The sequence below is a fragment of the Dromiciops gliroides genome, chromosome 5, assembly GCF_019393635.1.
Source record: "Dromiciops gliroides isolate mDroGli1 chromosome 5, mDroGli1.pri, whole genome shotgun sequence".
NCBI lineage: Eukaryota > Metazoa > Chordata > Mammalia > Microbiotheria > Microbiotheriidae > Dromiciops > Dromiciops gliroides.
In genome coordinates, this window is record NC_057865.1 from 128,157,345 (window position 1) to 128,183,852 (window position 26,508).

Consider the following 26,508-nt stretch of genomic DNA (forward strand, 5'->3'; position numbering starts at 1 on the left):
AGTTAGTATATGTCACATATATTCCCTGTCAATTTGTGCTATATGATTCTTTTAGTTTTACTGTAAATTGTTAAGCAGAGCATCTACCTAGAATTCTTCATGTTGCTACTTGATCTGATTATTTTTCATTCTTATAGTGTAGCTAGCTCATTTATTTTTTTTCTATTCACACATTTCCTCAGTAATAAACTTTAGTACCCCATCATTTGATATCTTATATTAGTTGGTTGATTTCTCACCTAGTTGTGAGAGAAACTGTTTTTTTCACCTACTCAATAATAATTTTGTAATCAGAAGATCCTTTCTAGTTCCTAGATTTTCTGAAGAAACACTGGTAGATGGCCTTGTTTGGCCTGAAGGTTTGTCTTGGGATTGCATTCAAATGGTCACTATGGGATTTTTTATTGTAAAGTCTTATTTTCTGATATCATTAAGAGAATATCTTAAATCAAGATGGCAAAACTGCGAAGAATTCAGGATAGAAATTTATAGATGGAGCAACTGAGACAGGAAAAGGATTGGTGACTTGCCCAAGGTCACCCAGTTACTTAATGGAAAAATTAAAGACAAGAATTCAAGTCCCTTGATTCTGGTCTGGTACCCTTTCCAGGAATTGTGGGAACCATAGTTATCTCTTCTATAACACAACTTTCCCCATCACCATTTCACTATGTTGTGCGTTGGCATAAGAAATTAAACAGGATTTTGGGGGAGTTTTTCAGAAGCAGCAGGTGACACATGAAGGCTAGGAAATAACAAAGACCAAGTTTAGAAATCCAGAAATACATAAATATATGTATAGCATTTTATAATTTCAACCAAAATTTTACAATAATGTATTGTAAACACTATAGAAAAGAAATGGGAAAAAAACAACAGACTTCTTCTCTGGTATGAAGGGAGGGCTCAACATTTATTTCAACAGAGGGCACAGTTGTAAGTTGAATAAAAAGGGATGATATCTCTAAAAAAATAAAATTAAGGGGTGAGAGAGGAATGCATTGAGAGAAAGGGAAAGGGAGAAGCAAAATGGAGTAAAGTATTTCACATAAAAGAAGCAAGTAAAAGTTTATACAGTGGAGGGGAAATGGGGGAGGTACTGTAGAGTGAGTGAACCTTACTCTCATCAGAATTGACTCAGAGAGGGAATAACATACACACTTAATTGGATATAGTAATTTTTCTTACCCTGCATTAAAATAGGAGGGGAAGGAGATAAGGTGTGTGTGTGTGATAGTCATGAGGGCAGATTGGGGGAAGGGGCAGCCAGAAGCAAAACACTTTTGAAGAAGGACAGGGTGAAAAGAGATCGAGAATACAGTAAATGTCATAGTGAGAAAATAGGAAGGAGGGAAATACAGTTAGCAATAGTAACTGAAAAAAATTTTAAAGAAAGTTCTTTCTGACAAAGGCCTCATTTCTCAAACACATAGAGAACTAAGTCAATTTATTAAAATAAGATCCTTTCCCCAATTGAAAAATTATCAAAACATATGAAGATTTTTGTGAGAAAATAATTATTAATAGTGAATTTCTTGGGAACCCAGGGACCCAGTTGTTAGTTTGCTCTTTCCCCCCAATTCAGAATGATCAGGCCTTGAGAAAGTTCTAATCTCTTTCAGGGTTTAATCCTATTAAGGACATATGGTAGAATTGGAGAATAGACGCTTTGACAAATTTAGTAAACTCATGGGATTAAGCGGGAGCTATCTAGACTTTGATTTTGTCCCTCAGAGGGTCCCTCCCATTAGGCCATGAGGTCAAAGTAGAGCTCATTTTTGTATGTACCAACCTCATATTATGCCAATCAATGGAATTGAATGATAATAGATAATTAGCTTTGATCAGTGTTTAGTGACCTGCCTCTATCAAAAGAGGATAAAATTAAGGAACACAGGCCGGCACCATTTTGGAAAATAACTCTTGGTCTGGACCTACTGTCTATTGCTAAGTGCTCCTCTTCTAGGACAGGATAGGCTGTTCAGAAATGTGCTCCCTCTCTTAGAAAAGTGGCAATGGGTTTTTTTTTTTTTGGCTTGTGTTAAATGCCATGTGGTCAATATTCTCCTAATATTTAATATATTTTTATAATAAATGATTACTGCCAGAAAAGGTACACTATACAATCATAAATATTCCTTTAAATTAAACCTAAATTAATCTGAATGATCTTAAGTGTTATTCTTGATCGGATCATATGTATTAGATTGTTATTTCCTAACCAGCTCATCCTCTTCCACTGTACTTTGGTAGGGTAAACCTATGGTATGACTGTAATTCTAGAATTATGTTGCTACAGCCAGTCTCAAAAATATTGATATAAAGATCATAGCAGCACAGATAGATATTTTTAGGGAAAGACTCTTGAATTTCAGTCTTTAAAATGCTTAGAGTCTTACAGCAAATACCAATCCTATTATCAATTTCAATTTATAAACTGTGTATATCATTGTAAAAAGCAAAACAAAACCAAACAAAAAAAACCTTTGGGTGCATCCAATACCCAAATAGAATGTTATAAACATTGGAAGGATTAAGTTAAGCTGCTGAGCCTGTTCATATGTATAGTCAATAAGGATATGTTCAGCTACATGAGATTTTACACTTCTTTGACTTAAATCAGACATCTGAATCCAATATATGGCACCTAGGGCCATACTGAGGATTTGTGACATTACAGTGAAAGCCTCAGAAATAGAAAGAAATGAATACCAGAATGACTCATAAATGTAAATTTTGAAAATCCATGATAGAAATATTATAGTCAATCTTTATTTTATTAACAATTTCAGAACTTTAGGAGTAAGAAATAAACAGGCTAAAAATCTAAAAATTGTCAGTATTTATTACACTCTCATGAATAGATATAATACAAAATTAATCACTAACAATGAGTGACTTTTGCAAAATATCAGAGGACTCTTCTCTACCTCTCACCCCTCCTATCCAATACAGGCACTACATTCTATTGATTCTAATATTTTCCTAATACATTTTGTCTTCTCACTTTAAATCAGCTTCCCCTTTCTAGGCCACATAGCTTCTTACCTTCAGTCTTGGGGGTTTTATTTGTTTGTTTTGCAGGGCAATGGGGGTTAAGTGACTTGCCCAGGGTCACACAGCTAGTAAGTGTCAAGTGTCTGAGGCTAGATTTAAACTCAGTTACTCCTGAATCCAGGGCCAGTGCTTTATGCACTGTGCCACCTAGATGCCCTTACCTTCAGTCTTATTCTTGCCCCCTAACTGCTCTTCTTGCATATAGTCTAGCCGCTAGTACATCTTTATCTTGCTTTCTTAGTGATCATTCTTATAGACAGATCAGACAATTTTACTACTCTACTAAAATTTCAATAGTTTCCTGTACTCTATTGAATAAAGTAAAAACTTTTCTTATCAAGCCCTTCTACAAGGTAGATCCAAACTACTTCTCAAGCCTGGTCACATACTTATTCCTCCTCTTAACATACTCAAGAAGCCCAACTTGACTCTATCAATGTTCTCACCATGAGTTGTTTTTTTTTTAATTCAATTCAATAAACATTTGTCAAGTACATACAGTATGCAAAGAATTGGACAATGAGGGCTTTTTTACACTTTAGATATCTTAGTCCATAAACACATGAAACACATAATTTAATAAGTGAACTTAACAAATACACCCAAATAATTCTCAGAAAAAAATAATGCAAAATATATTAATGAGGCATTTAAAAACAACTTTAGGCTTCCATAGCAGTCATTCAGGGGATGAAGGACAACTAGGTGGTACAGTAGATAAAGCACTGGCCTTGAAGTTGGAAGGAATTGAGTTCAAATCTCACCTCAGACACTTATAAGCTATGTGACCCTGGCCAAATCACTTAATTTCAAGTGCCTTAAACATCCAGAACAATCTCCAGTCATCCTAATATATCTTGCCACTAGATACAGATGGCTCTGGAGGAGAGAGTGAGGTTGGTGACCTTACACAGCTCTCCCTTACTTAAGTCCAATTCACTGCAAGTAAAGACATGACCTCAATGCCATGGTCCTCTTCAAGAAAGAAGGAAAACAATAGCAATAACAAGAAGTCAGGGGATGAAGAACTATTTTTATTATAATTCAGAATGTCCATAACTGTAAAATATGCAAACAATAAACAATAGGAAATAAAATTAAAATAAATAGAATTGTGGGATGAAACATGAATCTCAGAAACATTTGATGATGCTTCAAGATGCCATTGTGGAAATTATAACATGCAATACTTCCATATACAGCCAGGTCCTAATTAGTAAAATGATGCATTTATAAATATTTGAATTCATATTAGATATTTCCACTGTTCTAAAACCAATTACCATATTTTAAATATACTTGTAACAGGATAGTATAAATTCAAATAATGCAACCTCTCGGTGGGATTTATTACTTATGATAATTAGGACCCAAATGTATATTTTGCTTCAACCTTTTTAAGTTATAGTGTTGAACTAATCATGACCTTAAATCTTTAGTTCTCAGGCCTTATTACTAGTGTAGTTATATTTACCAGGCAAAATGGAAAGAACAACATATCATAAGGTAATTGTCCAAATACTTGATCAGCAAATTTGAATCTTTTATGAATATTTGATTGTAATTTATACAGGGTAAACATTTTACTTCATTCAAATTATTAAGCAGCATGAATAGAATTTATATCCCTAACAAAGTTGTGTGTGTGTTTTTTTTTTAGTGAGGCAATTGGGGTTAAGTGACTTGCCCAGGGTCACACAGCTAGTAAGTGTTAAGTGTCTGAGGCTGGATTTGAACTTAGGTACTCCTGATTCCAGGGCTGGTGCTCTATCCACTGTGCCATCTAGCTGCCCCATTTTTGTTTTTGGTTTTTTAATCCACCCATGGATAAATGTTTGTGTGTGTGTGTTTTCATACAAAGCAAAAATGAATTAAAGTTTAAGGGTTCAGGTTTATTAAATAATGAAACAAATGCCCTTTTGTTGACAGTTTTTATAAGTTACTTAATTTTTATTGCTTATTTTTCACATGACAATTCTCCTTTCTATCTTTTCTTCAGTATCAGTTTTCATTTATATGAAAAATATACATAGGAAAATATAGATATCTAGTGTGACTCAGAGAATGAGCAACAAACCATACACACAAGTTCTGAATCTCTTTTTAAAAATCTGAATTATTCCCTCAGTTATGTTAATGTAGGGAATCCTGAATTGAAGTACATTTTGAGGATTTGTTTTCTTTTTTTTTCCTAAAAGACAAATGTCCTGGCCATGTTCATTATTAATATTCAGGGAATGGCAACAGGTGTCATTTTATCTTTGTAGGATCATCATTGATTTGACAGTATTATCCTCATCTGAGCTTGTGTTTTGGTCTTCCCTGTCACTATAGAAGCTGTCAATGGTAAGTGTCCTTCTCTATTTTTTACTCATATTTTTAAACTTATAAAGTTGAGGTTTGCTCCTGGGGCACAGCGGCCACTGTTGTAAGCTTTTTGTGCTGGGGCATAGGGGCCTGGTCACCGGCTTTCTCTTCTGAAGCTTTTATGGTTTTCAGATTCCTCAACTCCCTCATCCTGATTCCTGTGCTGGGAGGCTTGGTCTAGTCGGTCCTGTCCTGTGGTTGGTTCTCTAGATGGCAGTTTGCCCTTTTATTCAGGGTTGGCGGGTTTCATAACTGGCTTGCTGAGCCACCAGCCTTCTGAATCATGATCAGGAAGCCTCACCTGCTGATTTGTGCTGTGTCCAGGAACCTTCTGCGGACTTGCCCAGACCCCCCCCCCCCCCGCCACACACACACACACACACACACACACACACACACACACACACACACACACACACTGTGCTGAGCTGTTCTGTACTCCCCTTTTGCCTAAGTAGAACAGACTTTTCCTGAAATCTTCTAAATTCTCAGGTTGGAAAATTATGTCTCTCTGTCTTTTTGTAGGATCTGTGGCTCCAAAATCCATTTAGAGATTTTATTTAATGTAGTTTTTGAGGAAAGCTCTGGAGAGCCCATACAACTTCCTGGCCTCTCTGCACCATCTTGGCTCCAACCCCTGATCTTCATTTTTTAAAAAGGGCATTAAAAATGATCTACTTGGGGCAGCTAGGTGGTGCAGTGGATAGAGTACTGGCCCGGGAGTCAGGAGTACCTGAGTTCAAATCCAGCCTCAGACACTTAACACTTACTAGCTGTGTGACCCTGGGCAAGTCACTTAACCCCAATTACCTCACCAAAACAAACAAACAAAAAGAAACAAACAACAACAACAACAACAACAAAACCAAAAATGATCTAGTTTCTCTTATTTTAAAAAAAGCAACAAAAAGGCAGGCATAATTATTCAGTACCCCTTAAAATCCTACTCCAGTGAATCCTGAAAATAATCTCTCAGAATTCCCGTAAAAATACATCTTCTCTACCAATCACAAGGAACCACAATTGAGTTTCACTCCAAATTTTCTAATGTGCTGAAGCGAACAAGAAGAAATTTCAGTAATGAAATAGAAAGATAGTAGAAGATGTATATTGGACCAATTATTCAGAGAACCAATTATTAGAGATGAGGTCATGTTTAGGACATTACGGGTTGATGCTTAAGATTATGGAAAGAAGATAAAACATCAACTACTTAGAAAAACTCACTAATATTAATATTACCCCCCAAAGCAGTCAAGAATATAATAATAACTACCAATTCAACTTTCCCAATTCTGATGAGAAGAATCTATAAAGGTATCAAGGGCATTTTCATCAAAAGAATGAGGCAATAAGTAGATATTAATAAGCTATATTTGATAGCAGATAACATCTCTACAGTGTCAAAATTAACTAAAAGATGTAGAGGGACTGTCCATATTAGTGATATCCATTCCATGTAATTATTAAAGAATGCCTGTAGTACCTACCATACAGGATTGTTGTGAGAATCATATGAGATAATATATTCAGAATGCTTTGTAAATCTTAAAGAATTGTTTGAATTCAATTATTGCTGTTATTATCATTCTTAATATTAATGTCATGATGTTGGACTAGTTTTTATTATATTATTGAAAAACAGATGAATTGATTTTGCCTTCTTTTGAGTGTCCTAAGCTTAACACATGCTATATAGCTCCATCACTATGGAACTATCCTCAGTTCTAGTTAGTCTACGAAAATACTATCATTGCATATTATGTTTTCCTGGGGAAAGCACTTAAACTCTTATAATGTAGTTTTTGTGGGGCAATGAAGGTTGTGACTTGCCCAGGGTCATACAGCTAGTAAGTGTCAAGTGTCTGAGACCGGATTTGAACTCAGGTCCTCCTGAATCCAGGGCCAATGCTTGATCCACTGCACCACCTACCTGCCCCTACATCTCTAGTCTTTTACTGAGATACCAGGCTAAGCAGATAATAGCAGCAAGAGTACTTCTCTGAAGTAGTAGATGTATGGAAAAAATGAGATTATGTTAATGTAGAAAAAGTAATCATATTATCAATTATTTCTATATATTTTAAATTTATTTATGTAAAATTAGTTCTATATTAGTGCACACCATCAGTTTCTATCCACTAATGTCTTAGTACATTAAGGTGAACATGAAAAGTGCAACTTGATATGATACTTTCTCCATTTTTCTACTCCAGCTGGTTGTTGGTCATCTTTTGCTCTCAAAGAGTACCAGTGACATCAGGCCAATGATATCTTTTTCCCCATATAAATATTTTATTATTTTCCTGTTATATTTAGAGATAGTTTTCAACATTTGTTTTTATAAGATTTCTAGTTTCAAATTTTTCTCCCTCCTTTCCCTCTCTCCCCCTCCCCAAGACAGCAAGTAATCTAGGAGGATGATATCTTGATTTTAAAGTGAATTGGATTTGAGCGAGGCAAGGCTGTGCAAAGTCATCACCCTCACTTTCTCCTCCAGTCATCAGAGTCCAGCAGAAAGACATAGGTCAGGACAACAGACAATGGCCAGGGATGAATTGGGAGACCTAGGCCTTTTTAAATTACACTCTTTCTCTGTTCTCAGTTTGTCTGAAGCAATATCCATTCAGTGATTAAAGGCTACATAAGAATTGAGGCAAGAGATAGCCTAGTTAGATCAGGGATAACAATCATGCCAAAATCACTGTAAAGAAATCCTGTGTATGTCTCCAATCACTTTAAGTAGCATGGTTTTTAATAAGGAGAAGGAATAAAACTCTATTTTTAGGAATAAATTCTAAATTGTTCCTATGTATACAAATTAAAATCAATTCACCAGACATATTAGTACTTACTTCAGCTCAAATTTATTAAGGGCCTACTATGAGCCAGACATTGTTCTAAGCAATAAGGATGCAACAACACAAATGAAAAAAGCACCTGCCTTGAGGAACTTATATACTACTATTATAAAAACTAGTAGTATACAGCATATAGTACTAGTAAAAATAGAAGTTTATTAATATTATTTTTAATATATTAATGGAATATTGTGACTATAGTGGGGCAAGTTGCTAGGATGATAGCAAAGTAGAATTGAACATCAAAATGCATTTAGGAATCTGGCCTTTAGGAATGTATTAAGGAATGCATCAAAATGTATTTAGGAATCCTCTCATTGCCACAATTTAAAAATAACCCTTTAGATGATTAAATTACATAGATGCATTGCTTCTTAGAATGCTGTTGCTGCCCATCTAGATAAAATTAACTTCTAGTATTCTTTCACATATATATGTGTGTGTGTGTATATACACATTTTACATATATACATATAATATATATGTGTGGGTAAAAGAAATTATTTTGAGTAAACATGCATGTTAGAGAGGAAAAATGCATCTTGGGGACAGTAACTACATAAAAGCAGTATTTCTTTTCTTTCTTTCTTTCTTTTTTTGAAGGGCAATGAGGGTTAAGTGACTTGCCCAGGGTCACACAGCTAGTAAGTGTCAAGTACCTGAGGCCAGGTTTGAACTCCGGTCCTCCTGAATCCTGGGCCAGTACTTTATCCACTGCACTACCTAGCTGCCCAAAAGCAGTATTTCTATGGAATTGTGACCAAGCTGAATAAAAAAAAATGAAGAATACAATAAACATAAAATAGAACTATTCTAAGTTGTATTTTTTATGTGTGAATTTATTTTGTTAAAAAAACCCAACCCTATATTATTTAATTTATTTTTGTTTTGATTTTTGGTGAGACAATTGGCATTAAGTGACTTGCCCAGGGTCACACAGATAGTAAGTGTCAAGTGTCTGAGGCCGGGTTTGAACTCAGGTACTCTTGAATCCAGGGCCAGTGCTCTATCCATTGCACCACCTAGCTGCTCCTAATACTATATTATTTTAAGAAAGGAACATGAGCATGTACATTCAAAAATTAATTACAAGGGGCAGCTAGGCGGCTCAGTGGATAGAACACTGACTCTGGAGTCAGGAGTACCTGAGTTCAAATCTGACCTCAGACACTTAACACTGACTAGCTGTGTGACCCTGAGCAAGTCACTTAACCCCAATTGCCTCACTAAAAAAAAAAGAAAGAAAAAAAAGAAAAAAAAGAATTACAGGGAGGTTAGATTGTTACACACATTGGCCATTTATTAACATTTATTTCTTTTCTGAGAAGTAGGAGGAATCCACAAACTGCTCAGGCATATATTATATGTAAATATTTTCAAGTCATTTATAATATGGAATGCCACATTTTTATATTTCATTTCTCAGAGTTCTTCAATTTGCTGACCTATCTGTCAGTCAAGCCATTAAAGTTCTTAAGTGTGGGAAAGCTTAAGGCTTTACAGCATAAGGTAGGGTATTCAGATTGCATATTTCTTTTAATTAAAGAGAAATTCCAGAATGCAATTTTAGTCATATATTGCATTAATGCATAATACATTTCATACGCCCACTTAAGACAACTAAGAATAAAATAGCAGAACATGGAAATGGACAAGTATAGTGAATATAAGCTCTAAAATTTCTCCAAGTCTATACATATGAACACTTTTTTTTCCTCATCCCAGCATCAGGAGCTGAAGATAAACTGGACACACCAAGAAAAAGACTGTGTCAAAGATCTAAGAGGGAATTGGCCTTTGGAGAACCAGAGAGAACTAGAGGAAAAGGGAACTTAATGAGGGGAGAAAATGTCTTCTACTAACCAGGAGCTGTGAGTTACACTTTGCCACACTATTCTATAAGTTTGAGCCCACTATCTCCAGAGTCAGGATCCTTGTGGAGATGAAGAGAGAGTGGGTTGTAATATTTTGGAGAGATATTTTTGTACCAAATGTTCTTTCTGAACCATTTCCATACACATCCCTTTTAAAAAAGTAAATTAAGTCTGGCTGGCTGTGGATCAATTAATAGCATACTATATAGGAGCTTGTCTGCAACAGTATTAGAAAATTCTTCCAGCATCTCATTGTTAAACCTAGAAACATAGGAAAAGATGTAATAATTGTTCATTGGGGACCTGGCCTTCTAATGAAAGTGGGAGTTGGGGAAATATCCCTAAAGAAGATGCTATATAAGTAAACACAAATGTCAACTTATAGTGAAATCAGGGATTTATGATATTCTTGGCAGAGAGAGTGGCAATGAGCAAGCTTGGGAATGTCAGGGAAAAAACAAGTAGCCTAATTTAGATGTCACATGTGTTATATGGAAGAAAATGTGTTTACTTTCCTTCCTCCTCCTCCTCCTCCTCCTCCTCCTCCTCCTCCTCCTCCTCTTCTTCTTCTTCTTCTTCTTCCTCCTCCTCCTCCTCCTCCTCCTCCTCCTCCTCCTCCTCCATCATTTGTTTAGACCTGTGATTTCACTGCTTTGAGGTACTCCTGGCAAAAAGTACCTGCTTCCAATGTGCTTTATTACTTTGTCTCTCTATGTAGAATAATGCAGGAAATAGCAATTGGTGTCAGATTATGTCCCAGAATTCTTTGGTAAGATATTTGTATTTTTATTTTCCAATAGAGAATAGAAGATCATTGAAGGGTTTTGAACATAATGTAGCAATGACAGAATCACACATGTATAATAGTATGTCCATGTAGGTGGATACTGTTTTGCTGAGTATTTGTTTTTTGGTTTTTTGGGTTTTTGGTCTTTGCATGATAAGTACCTAGGTGTTTAATTAATCATTGTTGAAATGAATTGTACTGTTTGTATGGAAGTTTAGCTTTCTAATAAAGTGAAAGATAGATTTGGGGATGATAGCAAGGACAGAAAACAATGGTAAGGAGGCAGTTAAAAGATCCAGATGAGAAATCATGTGAACAGAGGCAGTGGGAATGGAAATGAAGGTGTATGAAACACGTTGCAAAGGAATGGACAGGACTGGGAAACTGGAGGAAGTAAAAGATGCACATCTTGAATTTTTTAATTCTTGAAAATTTGCTTATGAATTTAACAATTATTTTCTTAAAAGTTGATATTGAAAATGGGAGAGAGGGATATTAACAAGAACTCACTACTTTATTTGTAGTTTGCAGGGGAAAATATAATGCAGCAAGAAAAAGGAAGAAATAATTTATGGTAGCCAAAGGGTTTGAAGAGAATAAAGAGTTTTACAAATATTCTAGGAGCAAAAGAATCACTAGAAGGAATGAGGGGATATTAATAAATAAAGAGTGGAAAGTTAATGATGACTCTAAAATGGCTGAGATATTGAGCTCATTTTTAAAAGCTGTCCTGAAAAGGAACAAAGAAAAGGTTTGCATAATTGAGGAATAATGAAACAGACCTTGTAAAAATGTTTTTTAAACAGAGGAAAATTATTTGGAAATGTCTCCCTTTCAATAGAAAAAAAAGAAAACCAGAAGGAAAACATCAATACTCAATATGGTCTATCTATCATATAAGTGATTTTTTTAAAAAATGTGTGTTTTGTTGTTCTGTGTTTTATTGAGATAATTTATCTATTGCATGAAAAGGCATTCTATTTTTTTTAGAAACCATTCAATTAATGTGAGTTTTAGGGGAAAAAGCAAAGAAGGTGCTAATTTCACAGAAGAGTGATTTTGGAAGAGTCAGCAAATCTGTCTTCAGAACATTAGGAAAATAATATGACATATATAAATGTTGATCACACCAAGTAAACACAAACAATGAACATCATGGGCCTTTAGAGAGAAATTAATTACAAATTAAATGTCCTCAATTTTATTAAGACACTTTTAAATTGAACAAATGCAACAAATCAAAATGTGAGGTTCTATTCTATCCCTAGCTCTAAGTGCATAAACAATAAAACCACAATAATTAATTTTATTTTGATTTAATACAATTCAGACTGGACAGGTCAAATTCCAGATCAAAACAAGAATAATGAGTGTAATAGTTGAGTTCTAGATGTTAAGGAACAAAAAGACACTCAAATCAACTTTACCTGGGCAGTATTAATAGTTAATTAATAATATTCAATCCATCAATGTTACACACAAAAAGAATTCAAGGCTATATGTGCCAGTTGGCTCTGCTGGCTACTCAGTTTTGCAGGTACCCATTCCAATAGAGGCAATGTAGCTCAGCTCCCAGAACTCCTAGTCTTATCCACAATTCCTGAGAAGATCTCAGAGATAGGAGTGTTAACACCATTTTGTATTCTAGATGGAAAAGTTAGCTAGATCCATTTTTAAATATACCCACAGACTCTGGATGCTTGTTTGCATGTTGTCTCTCTCATGAGAATATGAACAGTTTGAGGCCAGGGATTGTCTTAGTCTTTCTTTGTATCCTCAGTGTTTATCATAATACCTGGCAAATAGTAAATCTCCAATAAATGCTTGTGACTGACAGACCTTTTTTTAAATAAAATTGTTTTAAGCAAGCTAAGTGAGAATGTACATGAGGGTTCATGGATTTCCTTTGGAATGTGCATATGTGGAAAATCATGGCAAACCATCATGTCTCTAGGTTGTTCTTGCTAGTTTTATCTAGCTATCTCTTGCTGTCTTTGGAGAAGGGAGTACAATCTAGCCAGCTGGCTTCAGTAATAAAAGATCATTCATAACAATAAAAGAGGAGCTTCTTATGTAGTACTTCAGACATATTTGCTCTATTCAATAAGGCCTGGGAAAATGAAGCCTACAAATGACCCATATTAGGGAAGATTCAGTGCCTTCAAGCTGAGTAACTAACACTTGAAACCATCTGCCAAAGCATCATATAAACATAGAGTAGTCATTTAAATTTTTTTGAAATGAAAAAAAAAGTGAATTTCAATAGAGGGGGGGGAAGTACAGTAAAGGATCAATGGGGCAGGGACGTGGTGCAGTGGCTAAAGCACTGTACAAAGTCAGGAGACTCATCTTCATGAGTTCAAATCTGACCTCAGACACTTGTTAGCTGTGTGACCATGGGCAAGTCACTTAACCTTGTTTGTTTTAGTTCCTCTTCTGAAAAAATGGACTGGAAATGGCTAACCACTCCATTATCTTTGCCAAGAAAACCCCAAATGTGGGCACAAAGAGTATAATATGATTGAAATGATTCAAGAACCACAAAGTATTAATGAATCAGGGGACAAAAAGAAATCTAGATACTTAGCAGGAAAGGATAACTCTGGTAAGCAGTAACACATAAATATATTAAAAGGTAATATATAAATATATATGTGTGTATGTATATATATATAAATATATATATTCAGTGAGGCAGTTGGGGTTAAGTGACTTGCCCAGGGTCACACAGCTAGTAAGTGTTAAGTGTCTGAGGCTGGATTTGAACTCAGGTCCTCCTGATTCCAGGGCTGATGCTCTATCCACTGTGCCACCTAGCTGCCCCAAAGGGTAATATTTTGGACCAAATTCAACATAATTTACAGTCCAACACAGAAATAACAAAATCCAATATAATTTGGTTGTACAGACCTGGCTGAAATATCTTCTGTCCTAGTCGATGAGGGTAGAGATACTAATGGTATATCCCAGATTAGCCTCTCTACTATCATTTTTATTGTAGTTATTATTCTTCCTAAATGATGGGGTACAGTAGAAGGCAGGCAGTGATAATCTGAAAAATAATCTTATCTGAGTTTAGATAGAAAGAAGTAGAAAAGAGAAAAATATCATCAAAATAGGAAAAAAGAAAATAAAAATTTAAGTAACACAATAAGCTTGGTAGAGGACAAGATATGGAAATGTTAAGGGCTAAAATTCTAGCTAGTCTGTCTAAAATATCTAATGCGTGGTCACCAATAAATTATAAGCTTTAGCAAGAGTTAAACTTTTAAACATTTATTAAGGAGAATAAGAATTTGGTAAAGAGAGAGAGAAAGGCCTACATTCATCTACCTATTAAAGGGAGAGCCCATTTCTAGCTCCCTTCTCCACTGGAGTCCTCAGGAAAGAGAGAGAGTCAGAGTGGAAGGCTCCCCCTTCTTCCTCCCAGTAGCAAACATCACTTCCTGACACCAAAGAAAAGACGCATGTTCTTGCCCTCAAAGACCTTCACCTCATGGGCGGAGCTCTTCTACAGTAAGTCTCCAACAGGTGGCATCATTTCAATTGTTACATTAAGAAGAGAGTGTCTTTGTAAGAAGACAAAGCAAATTAGTGTAAGGAAAGCCAACGTCTTGGTCCAAATTCAGATGCAAGTAATTGGGGATTAAGGGCTCAATTCAAAATAATTAAGAAAAAGAAATAATAAACCTAACACTTATAACCTTAAATGTGAGTGAATAAACTGAAAGAGGAGAGAAGAATGAGTATGAAAACAGAGAAAATTTTTATTCCTTCTAATAGTTGGTTACCAGTACTTCCATAGTATCTCTCATATCCAGGTAATTCTCTTTATTCATCTATTTTAGATAATCATCATCTATGATCTTGAATTTTGTAAATATTTCCTAACTTGCCTCACTGATTTTGGTTTCCTTCCTTCTAATTTATTTTTCACAGAACTGGTGATTAATTATAAATACATATGTATAAACATATGCAGACACATATGTACACATATATTTGTAGCTACACATGTATGTGTATATATAAATATGTACACACATTTAAAGCAAAGTAATCATTATATCCTTATCCTTCTTAAAAAAATCCTTAATTGGTTGTTTTTTTTAGCTCTAAGATTAAATACAAACTCCTCAACTTGGCATTTAATGCCCTCAAAAATCTGGCTTGAATGTGTTTCCAAAATTATTTTGTTATCACTTCCAAATTCTCACTATTAGATAACCAGCTATTCCCTGAACTTGACATTCTATCTCCTTTCCATGTAACTTCAAAAGGTTGGCTTCACATTCCTGAAATTCATTTCCTTATCTTCCTTCAAGGATCATGTCTGGTGCTACTTCCTCTATGAAGCCTTGACAGATTTTCTAATATTTTAGTGTTTCCCTTCCTTAAATTCTCTTGTATTGACTTATTTTTAAGGATGTCATTCTCTAATAGCAGACTGTAATCATTTTAAGAGACTCACTTTTGCCTTTATTTCTTCAGGGCCCAAAACTGTTCCTCTCACAAAGTAAGCTCCATTGAATTGGAATGAAAAGAAATCCTATTATTATGTTATCAATAGATCCTGGAAAGATCTTGATAAACAACATAATTTTATTTTATGTTTAGAATACTAAAACATATGGAAATATAACTATTTCTCTTAACATGGTAAAATTATTTAATATTAACTAGCACTATATGGGCAACTAGGTGGCACAGTGGATAAAATTCAAGGCCTAGAGTCAAAAAGATCTTCCTGAGTTCAAATCTTGCCTCAGATGCTTACTAGCTTTGTGACCCTGGACAAGTCCCTTAAACCTGTTTGTCTTGGGTTCCTAATCTGTAAATTGACTTGGCAAAGGAAATGACAGACCACTCCATTATCTTTCCCAAGAAAACTCCAAATAGAGTCATAAAAAGTTGGATAGAACTGAAACAACTGAACAGCAGTAATACCAAGTATCATACATAATGGAGAAATATTAGATGTTATCCCAAAAGAGTAGGGTAGGATTATCTATAGCCCCCATGACTATTTGACCTAGTTTTAGAATATAAACTATGGTAAAAAGGTAAGAAAAATGGTAATAAAAATGAAAAAAAGATGTTTAAACTATATTTATATTTGCATCCAACATCATTATCTAGAAAAAGAAGCTTAATACATTTCAATAGAATTTGAGATTTCTAAGTGCTTCCTAAGTGAAAGGCATTGCACTAAGCACTAGAGATACAATAATAAAAACAAAAATATAGCTCCTTCTGCTCTCAGAAACTCTATACTATATATATGTATATATATATATATGTGTGTGTGTGTGTGTCTGTATATGTATATATGTATATATACACACATTTATTTATTCACCCATCCATTCATCCATTCATTCATTCATTCGTTTGTTTGTTTATTTAAAAATTTCCCAAAGTTACATGTATAAAGAAATGTTCACATCCATTTTTAAAACTTTGTGTTCCAAATTGCTCCCTCCTTACCCCACTTAAGAACTCAAGCAATTCAATGTAAGTTATACATGTGCAGTCATGCAAAATATTTCCACATTACTCAGGTTGTAAAAGAAAACAAACAAAAAAAATTAGAAAAGAAATAAACAAAAAATTATACTTCTATCTGTATTCAGATACCATCAGTTCTTCTCTGTAGATACATTGCCTTTTTCATAAGTCCTTCTGATAGCATCTTGCTCATCATTTCTTTTTTTGAGATTGAATAGAATTTTATTTTCCAAAATATATGTAAAAACAAATTTTAACATTAATTAAAAAAAAAACTTTGTGTTCCAACTTCTCTTCCTCCTCCATTCCCACCCCCCTCACCCACTAGAACTCAAGCATTTCAAAATAAGTTATACATGAGTAGACATGGAAAACATTCCCACATTAGCTAGGTTGTAAGAGAAAACAGTCAAAAACCACCAAAACTTCAGATTGAGGAATTTTCAAAGAGGAAAAAAAATGTGTTTCCATCTGTTTTCAGATACTATCAGTTCTTTCACTGTAGATGGGTTGCCATTTTCATAAGTGCTTCATGGTTATATTGGATCATTGCCAGGCTGAAAATAACCACATGCTTCCAAGCAAATCATTGCCCACTATTGCTGTTATTTTGTATACAGTACATTTCACTCTGCTTCAGTTCATGTAGGTCTTTCCAGGTTTTTCTGATAGTGTCCTGTTCATCATAACCTGTATATAGTACCTTAAATTTGACAGAGAATTTTTTTCATAATAGCCCAGCAAGGTAGGTACCATACTTTTGCCATTATAATCAATCAACATAATTATTCCCCTCCATCCTATTCCCTTCCCATGATATTTACTCTATTTTCTATCTTCTTTTAACCTATTCTTCCTCAAAAGCGTTTTACCTCTGATTGTCCCCTCCCCAGCTCTGCACTCCCTTTTGTTCACCCTTCCTTCCTTATCCTCTTCCCCTCCTACTTTCCTGTGGGGTTAAATAGATTACTCCTTCCAATTGGGGGTGAATGTTATTCCCTCCATGAACCCACTCTGAAGAGATTAAGGTTTTGAGCTAATTCTGTGTTCTAAATTTTCTTCTTCCCTCCCTCTTCAACCCTTCCTACGAAATCAAGCAATTCAATATGTCATACTTGTGCAGTAATGCAGAACATCTTCACCTTCCTTGAAAGTATTTTGATTTTTAATGCTCTCTCCCCCAATCTGCCCTTTCCTCCTTCTCCTCTTCCGCCACCCTGTGCTTATCTCCCTCCCCTCCCTCAGGGCAAAAATACATTACTATACCTATTTGAATATGTAGGTTAGTCCTTCTTTGAGCCAATTCTGATGATATTAAGGTTCACACTCCCCATCTCCTTCCCCCTCTTCTATTCTCCTCCATAAGCTTTTTTCTTGTTTCCTTCATGTGAGCTACCTCTCCCCAGACCATCTCTCCCCTTCCCCCTCCCCGAGTCTATTTCTCCTATACCTCAACCCTATTTTAAAGATGTCATCATGGGTTACTTAGGTGGCACAGTGGACAATGCACCAGCCCTGGACCCAGGAGGCCCCAAGCCCAAATCCAGCCCCAGACATAAGACACCCCACCCTGTTTGCCCCACAAAGAACAAAACATAAATGCTTTACAGATACTATTCCTTCATATTCAGTTCAGACCTGTGTCCTCTGTGAATTCCTTACTGAGATAGTTCTTATGAGTTTGAAGTATTATCTTCCCATGTAGGAATATAAACAGTTTGATCTCTTAATATGCCTCCTGAAGTCTTTTTTCTGTTTATCATTTTATGCTTCAAAGTCAAATTTTCTATTTAGTTCAGGTGTATTCCTAACAAATGCCTGAAAGTCCTCTTTCTCATTGACATTCCATTTTTTCCTCTGAAAAATTATGATTAGTTTTGCTGGGTACATGATTTTGGTTGTAGTCCCAGCTCCTTTGCCCAGTGGAATATCATATTCCATGCCCTCCAATCCTTTAATGTAGAAGCTGCCAGATCTTGCTTTATCCTTATTGGAGCTCCTCAGTATTTGAATTCCTTTTCTCTAGCTGCTTGAAATATTTTCCCCATGACCTGTGAGTTCTGGAATTTGGCTATAATATTCCTGGTGGTTTTCCTTTTGGGATTTTTTTCATGAGGCGATCGGTTGATTCTTTCAATTTCTATTTTAGCTTCTGCTTCTAGACTAGCAGGCAATTTTCCCTCACAATCTCTTGGAGGATGGTGTCTAAGCTCTTGTTTTAGTCATGGTTTTCAGGTAGTCCAATGATTTTCAAATTATCTCTCCTAGATTTATTTTCCAGGCCAGCTGTTTTTCCAAGGAGATATTTCACATTGCCCTCTATTTTTTTTATTCAATTGGATTTGATTTACTGTGTCTTGGTTTCTCCTAAGGTCACTAGCTTTCATTTGTTCAATCCTAATTCTCAGGCAATTATTTTCATCAGTTTTTTAATCTCCTTTTCCATTTGGCTTTTCAAACTGTTGACCTTTTTATCATGACTCTCCTGCATTGCTTTCATTTCTCTTTCCATTGTTTCCTCTTTCTCTACATTTTCCTTCTATCTCTCCTACTTTCTTTTCAAAGTCCCTTTTGAGGACTTCCATGACCTGAGACTAGTTCATATTTTACTTGGAAGCTTTGGATGTTGGAGCTTTGACCCTGTTATTGTCTTCTTCTTCTGAGGTTGTATGGTGGTCTACCTTTTCCCCAAAGAAGTTTTCAATGGTCTTCTGTTTTCTCTGCCTACTCATCCTGGCTTACTATTTCTTGGCTTTTAACTCCTCCTTAACATGTATCACTGCTTCCAGGACACACTGTTCATGCTACAGCATGGCCCAGGGGGTGATTGGGCTTCTTCTTGATCTGTCTGGCTTGTGAGTAATCACGGCTGCTTTCTCTTTGACCCAGAAACAGAAGTCTGATTGAACTCTGATTCTCTATGGTCGGAAGCTTGGTGTGCTTTTGCCCCTCCCCCACTGGACCACCACCACTGGATTCAGCCCACTGGTTCAGACCTGGTGTACTTTGCACCAACTTCAGCAGATACTGCCTCCACTTCACCCCGGCCTACTGCTGAACCCACTCACCAGTCCGTGATTGGAGCCTCAGAAGCTGTTGGTGCTGAAGACTCTGACAGGCACTGGAAGCACTGTCCCTGGCTGGTATCTGTTCTGCAAGCTGAGCTGTTCGGCTTGATCAGTAGGTGATCAGAATTGCCCTGTTTCATGGAGAAATATTGTCACTCTCTTTTTATGTGCATTAGGCTGTTCTGGGTTTTGTTTTACTTACCTCATTATTTGGGCATGAGTGGTCAAGTTTATCTGGAGTTTGTTGGAGGCACAGCCTCTCCTCCACCATCTTTGCTCTGCCCCCTCATCATTTCTTACAGCACAATTTTGGTCCATCCTAATCTCATACCACAATTTATTCAGCCTTTCCCCAACTGATTGGCATCACCCCAATTTTGAATTCAACTCATTTAAAATCTCTTTTAGGACACCAAAATAATAGTGGTATTGCTAGGTCAGGGAGTATGCATGGTTTTATAGCCCCTTGGCCATAGTTCCAAATTGCTCTACAGAATGTCTGAGTCAGTTTACAACTTTGCAAAGAGTGTATTAATGTCTCATTTTCCACAAATCTTCCACAACATTTGTCATTTTTCTCTGCTGTTCTATTATCCAATCTAATAGGTATGAGTTAGTACCCAGAATTATTTTGACCAAAATCTCTCCAATCAAAAGTGAGTTAGAGGATTTTTTTTTTCCATGTAGCTCCATATGCTTTTTCTTGCTTCTTTTATGTAAGATACTTTACCTCATTCCACCTATCCCTTTCCCTTTCTCTCAGTGCATTCCCCTCCCTCCTTAATTTTACTTTTTTAAAGATATCAACATGGGGCAGTTAGGTGGTACAGTGAACACAGCACCAACCCTGGACCTAGGAGGACCTGACTGCAAATCTGGCCTCAGGCCCCTGACACTCAGCAGCTACATAACCCAAGGCAAGCCAACCAACCCCAACTGCCCCCTCCCCAAAAGAAAAACACTAAAACAATGCTTTAAAGATATTATCCCTTCATATACAACTCACACCTGTGCCCTCTGTTGAAGTATACTACATTCAGCTGTCCTAATACTGAGACAGTTCTTATGAGTTGCAAGTATCATCTTCCCATGTAGGAAAATAGAGTTTAACCTTTTAATACCCCCTCATGATTTCTTTTTCCTGTTCACCTGTTTATGCTTCTCTAGGGTCCTGTATTTGAAAGTCAAATGTTTTATTCATTTGAGGTCTTTTCATCACAAATGCCTAAAAGTCCTCTCTTTCATTTAATTCACATTTTTTCCCCTCAAAAATTATACTCAGTTTTGCTGGGTAGGTGATTCTTGGTCATAATCCCAGTTCCTTTGCCCTCCAGAATATCATATTCCAAGCCCTCTATTCTTTTAATATAGAATCTGCTAGATCTTGTGTTATCCTGACTGTCCCTTCACAGTACTTGAATTGTTTCTGACTGCTTTCAATACTTTCTCCTTGACCTGGGACGTCTGGAATTTGACTATAATATTCCTGGTACTTTTTGAAAATTATGTTCATACTAAAATAATTGGTATTTATAGGTTTATTACATGCTAGGCTACTGTTCTCATTTGTTTTTGCATATCATGTACTCAACTATTCCACTTATTGTTCTAATTCTTCTTTTTCTTTCTTTCTTTCTTTCTTTCTTTCTTTCTTTCTTTCTTTCTTTCTTTCTTTCTTTCTTTCTTTCTTTTTTTTTTTGGTGAGGCAATTAGGGTTAAGTGAAATGCCCAGGGTTACACAGCTAATAAGTGTCAAGTGTCTGAAGCCAGATTTGAACTCAAGTGCTCTTGAATTCAGGGCTGGTGCTATATCCACTGTGCCACCTAACTGCCCCTATTGTCCTAATTCTTAACCAATGACAATTTTCAGTATTGTTTTGGAGTTTACTTTTATATCTGATATTGTGAGCCCCTCTCCTTCCCACTTTTTAACCATTCTTTTCCTTATGATGTTTTACTTTTTCTTTCTCCAGAAGATTTTCCCCCTAGATTTAGAAAATATTGATTTCATAGATTTTAAGTGGTATTTTTATTCTTTTTATATTGGCTCAGACTACTTCAGAGTAATTAATATGCAGTGTTGAAGTCTTAGAAATAGCTATTGGTTATCTTCTGCCAGTTCTGCCAGAAAAATTTCTATGTTCAAAGTGACACAGCTATAGACTTCCTTTGTTTTAGGAGTCCTCTAATCATTATTCTACTCTTCCTTTTTTTCAGATTACCTTGAATCAGTGACCTAGCAGTACTTAGTGAACAAATGAGGTGCCAGTTGGAACCTGTACTCCAAGTGAGACTCTACTGTATCTGGAACATATATTTGCCTTAGGGCACAACTTCAGTAGATCTTGCTTAAACCCCCACATCAGCATAATCAATTTGGGTTTCTGGCTGCATCCATCCTCAGTGATAACAGGTCTCTATGGCTCCCCATGCCAACCTAGGTAGGTGGAGTAAAATGATTTCATTGCATTTATTTTCTTTTGGAATTTTCCAGTCAAGACTCAGTTTGGTGGGGTTTTTTTAGAACTTTGTGGAATAATTGTGGAGGATAAATCTGCCACATTTCCTTCCTGTTACTCATTTCTTGGCTAGTCTTTCTACTACAACCTTTTTGGAAGGCAACCTGGAAACTAACAAAAATATTACAAAACTTATCATACTCTTTGACCTACTTATTTTACTACTATGACTATGGCATAAGAATGTTATTAAAAGATATATATATATATATATATATATATATATATATATATATATATATGCATGTATACACACACACACACACACATATATAGATATATAGATATATATAATATTAATTGTATCCCTGGTCCACTAAAAAGAACAATAAAAACTCAAAACAAAAACAGCCACAGGCAGTGATACATATATCTAGACATTTAGGGTGTCTTGAATAAGTTATAGTATAGAAATATGAAAATAGATGCAATATAGTATAATGAATAAGAAATAGGTTTAGAGAACTGGGTTCAAGTCCTACCTCTGAAATATACTGGATGTAAGATCTTGGGTAAGTCATTGAAAACCTCCATGATTTAGGTGATTCTCTAATACTATAAATATCAGAGAAGGTGCTGACATGCAGTATAAAATGAAATCACAAGTCCAATCCTTATCCCCATATTGAGCAATAATGAAGTTATTAAAAATACAAAAAAATTAAAAATCAAAGAGTGATGCACAATGTAAATAAGTAAAAGTGGAAAATATGTACTATGCTTATATAAAATAATAATTTGAAAATATGTATAGGATAAAAATGTTAGGAGGGTACAGAAACAACTAGATTTTTATAGTATAGCTGTATCTACTTAAGTATCTATATCTACACAAGTATATACATAAGCATATAGCTCTACCATAAAATCTAGTTATTTCTTATATGGTATAAAAGTTATACATACATACATATATGTATATATAAATGTATACACACCCATTACAATATGATACAAAGATGTTTCTTAAACACCTGTTATATGCCAGGTATTGTGCTAAGTATTGAGGATACAAATATGGAAAAGAAAGATTCTATCTGTCATCAATAAGCTTACAGATTAATGGAGGGAATACAATACAGAAAAGAAAACTGCAAAGGGGGTGGGGACACATGATGATATTGGGATCAAAACCAAGCAGAGCTTCTGGTACTGAATTCTATTACACACTGTACTTTTATCTGTATATGGCAACCTATATGAACATGAAATGCCTAAGGAAAATTCTATGTAGATGTTTAATGATCATGCCTATCTATAAATTTACTTCCTAAAATTATTTAAACAGGTGTTTTTTTTTCTTTTTAAAACAAGGGACAGAAATAGCAAACACAATGATAATTTAGAAGTGAAGATAAAAACATTTTCCATCAAATGAAGATATATGGTTACAGGATTAGTAAATGTGAATTAAGAGAAATCTATGCTGGCTATCTAGGAAAATTGTCATTATCTTTAGTTGTTTAATAGGCCTTCAAATGAAGTGGTTGTAATGTCTTTATTTTGGTCTTTTAAAATTTATAATGGAAAAGACATTAGAATCTATATTGTTAAGAGCGATTCCATAATGATTGATGGATTCAATACCTCTCAGTTATTTTTCACCCCTAAACTTAGTGATTTTTCTCAGCCCCTTAAAGTGACATAGGTTGGAAATTTTAATCTTGTAGCAGTACAGAGTTAAAAATAAATGGGGGCTAGTTGAGAACCATGGCAAGGTGACCAGAGAGTCACTGAATCAGAGTCATATATGAAGAATAAGAACAGTCATAAAATTGTAGAACTTAGAGCTAATTGATATCTAATTCAATCACCTTGTCTTATAGAAGAAGGAACTGGGTCTCTTAAAGGTTAAGAGACCTTGCCTAAAGTCACACAGATTGGATGTAGCTGAGTTGAATGCCTGTCTTGGGGTCAAGTGGGTCCTTGAATCCAGACTCATGCACAGAATTAAGATTCACTTAAGTATGGAAGCATAGAAGGAGGAATGTCACGTTCTAGGACTTCTGAGATTTTCATTGGTTTGAGGGTCGTGGAAAGCATGCTGGCCCAGTCAATAAAACATCTCTGTATCCAATGGGAAATTCACTTCAATTTCTGCTATCTTTACTGCCTATTTACTTTTTAGGTTTTTGACTGCTCTGACTAGGATTCTCTGGCTCCTAAAGTTCTTTGTCTCCTCAAGTTCTTGAACTTCTGGACTAATATCCCAAAGACATTCTTATTTGCCTTTTACATCTCCTATTCAAATAGAAAAATAATAACTTTAATTCCTATAGATCTTTTATATTTGGAAAGTTTTTGCTTCACAAGAAACCTGTGGGTGGGCTCAGTTAATAGATGAAGAAACTGAAGTTCTAAGAAGTGACTTGCTTCCAGTCACAAAGGAAGAATTTTAAACAGTATTCCCACCCTTGTCTCCTGCCTAGTACCTTTCTAGTACTGCCTAGTACCCTTCTGTTATGACATAGCTACACGAGTATTCATGATTTTTGTTCTATTCTCCATCTTTTTAATACCTAGCTGAAAAAGCAAGACACATAGAGGAGGCAGCATATGCCAAGCAAATCAAACACCACCACCACCACCACCACTGTGACCACAAAGTCTCCTCAGATCCTGATGGAGACAGTCTAGTTTACTGCATACAAGAGCCTTGAAAATAGTAATACTTCCAAAATAGTGTCACCAGCCATTAAATATTTCCATGGAAGGATTCAGTCTGGCAGCTCCTCCTGAAGATGTTACACCCATAGCTAATGAAGTTCCAGAGAAAAATATTCCTACCACCAAAGTCCTATGCACTGTTCTATGTTAACATCATAAACCAATGTCATTTTAACAATGGAAATGTCATTAAAGAAGTCATTAGCATTTCCTTTGCTTTTCTACCCTAAGGGTAGATCATAGACCTTTCCATATGGTTTACAGAAGAAACCTTTTTTTTTTTTTTTACAATTCACTCTTTTTTCCATTTAGAATTTTATTTTTCACCAATTACATATAAAAAACAATTTTAACATCCATTTTAAAAATTTTGTGTTCGAAATTATCTTCCTTCCTCACTTGTACCTCATTTAAGAACACAAGCAATTCAATATAATGGTACTCATGAAAAACATTTCCACATTAGTCAGGTCGAAAAAAACCACCATCAGTTCTTTCTCTGGAGATGGATCACATTTTTATAAGTCCCTCCAAGCTGTCTTGGATCATTGCATTGCTGAGAATAACCAAGTCATTCACAGTAGATCATCGTACAATATTACTATTACTTTGTATACAGTACATCTCAATTTGCATCAACTTATGTACCACTTTCCATGTTTTTCTGAGAGCATCCTGTTCATCATTTCACAGTTACTATTGTTAACTTAATTTCCCTCCATCCCACTCCCTCCACATGTCATTCACTCTATTCTCTATCTCTTTTCACCTTCCTCAAAGATGTTTTGCTTCTGATTGGCTCCTCCCCCAAATATGCCCTCCCTTCTTTCACCCCAACCCATCCCCTTCCCCTCCTACTTTCCTGCAGGGTTAGATAGATTACCCAATTGAATTTGTATGTTATTCCCTCTTTGAGACAATTATGAGAGTAGAGTTCACTCAGTCTCCCACACCTCCCCCATCTACAACTTCACTGTATGAGCTTTTTCTTCCTTCTTTTATGTGAGATACTTTACACCATTTCATCACTCTCTTTCTCCAATTGCATTTCTCTCACCACTTAATTTTTTTTTATTTAAAGATATCAGCACTTCATATTCAACTAACACCTGTGTCCTCTGTCTAAATATATTCTATGCAACTGCCATAATAAAGAGAATGTTCTTATGAGTTACAAGTATCATCTTCCCATGTAGAAATGTAAGCAGTTTAACCCTTTGTTATCCATTACAACTTCTTTTTCATGTTTGCCTTTTTATGCATCTCTAGAGTTTTGTATTTGAAAATCAAATTTTCTATTCAGCTCAGGTCTTTTCATCAAGATTGCCTGAAAGTCCTCTCTTTTACTGAATTCCAATTTTTCCCCTGAAGGATTACATCCAGTTTTTCTGGGTAGGTGATTTTTGGCTATAGTCCCAGTTCCTTTGTCATTGGGAATATCATATACCAAGGCTTCTAATCCTTTAGAGTAGAAGCTGCAAAATCTTGTGTTATTCTGACTGTGGCTCCACAATATTCGAATTGTTTCTTTTTTTTTTTTTAGCAACCAACATTTATTGTATTTTCCATTTACATGTAAGGGTAGTTTTCAACATTCATTTTCATAAGATTTAGAGTTCCAAATTTTTCTCCCTCCCTCCCTTTCCTCCCCCCTCCACAAGATCATAATCAGGTTATATATGTACAATCCACAAGTGTTCTTTTTATCAGTTCTTTCTATAGGGGTGCATAGTAAGCTTCCTCATTAGTTCCTTGGGATTGTCTTGGATCATTGCACTGCTGAGAGTAGTTAAGTCATTC